Source organism: Octopus bimaculoides, chromosome 28, assembly GCF_001194135.2.
Source record: "Octopus bimaculoides isolate UCB-OBI-ISO-001 chromosome 28, ASM119413v2, whole genome shotgun sequence".
In the NCBI taxonomy this organism is placed as follows: Eukaryota; Metazoa; Mollusca; class Cephalopoda; order Octopoda; family Octopodidae; genus Octopus; species Octopus bimaculoides.
This window is the reverse complement of record NC_069008.1, coordinates 17,295,438-17,295,996: the sequence shown is the minus strand read 5'-3', so window position 1 is coordinate 17,295,996 and position 559 is coordinate 17,295,438. Positions and strand designations below refer to the sequence as shown.

Genomic DNA, 559 nt, shown 5'->3' with positions numbered 1-559 from the left:
ATATATATATATATATACACACACACATATATGTATGTATATTATATATACATGCCTATAAGTCATGTCTCAGCTTGAAAGAAGTTGCGAAAGAGAGAGGGAGAGAGAAGGAGTTGAGGTATTTAGTCATGGATAATATATTGCGTGAGGTGGGGGGAGATGGAGGAGGTGTCTGGAAAGTGAAAGGGGTTAGAGATGGAAGGAAGAAGAGAGGGGGGAGAGGGGGAGGAGAGAGAAAATGAGAGGAGAGAGAAAGAGGGAGGTTGAGAGGAGAAAGAGTGAAGGAAGAAGAGAGGATGGAAATTGAGAAAGAGAGAGAGAAAGAAGGAAAGAGATGGAGGGAGAGGGAGAAGGGAGAGAGAGAAAAAGAGAGAATGAGAGAGAGAAGGAGGGAGAGAAGGAGAGAGAAAGAAAGAGAGGAGAGAGAGAGAGAAGGAGAGAGAAAGAAAGAGAGGTGAGAGAGAGAAAAGGAGAGAGAAAGAAAGAGAGGTGAGAGAGAGAAAGAGAGATCAATTTAAGGATAAATCAATAGAAAATGTTGTCAAAACAAACATGCAGA

The 559-nt window shown here is 41.9% G+C and overlaps 1 protein-coding gene across 5 annotated transcripts in view; it reads right to left on the bottom strand.

Annotated features, from left to right (window-relative positions):
• The window catches only part of LOC106875313 (spermatogenesis-associated protein 1), a 39,036-nt gene that overhangs the window by 6,625 nt on the left and 31,852 nt on the right, over positions 1-559 (bottom strand). The window lies entirely within an intron of this gene.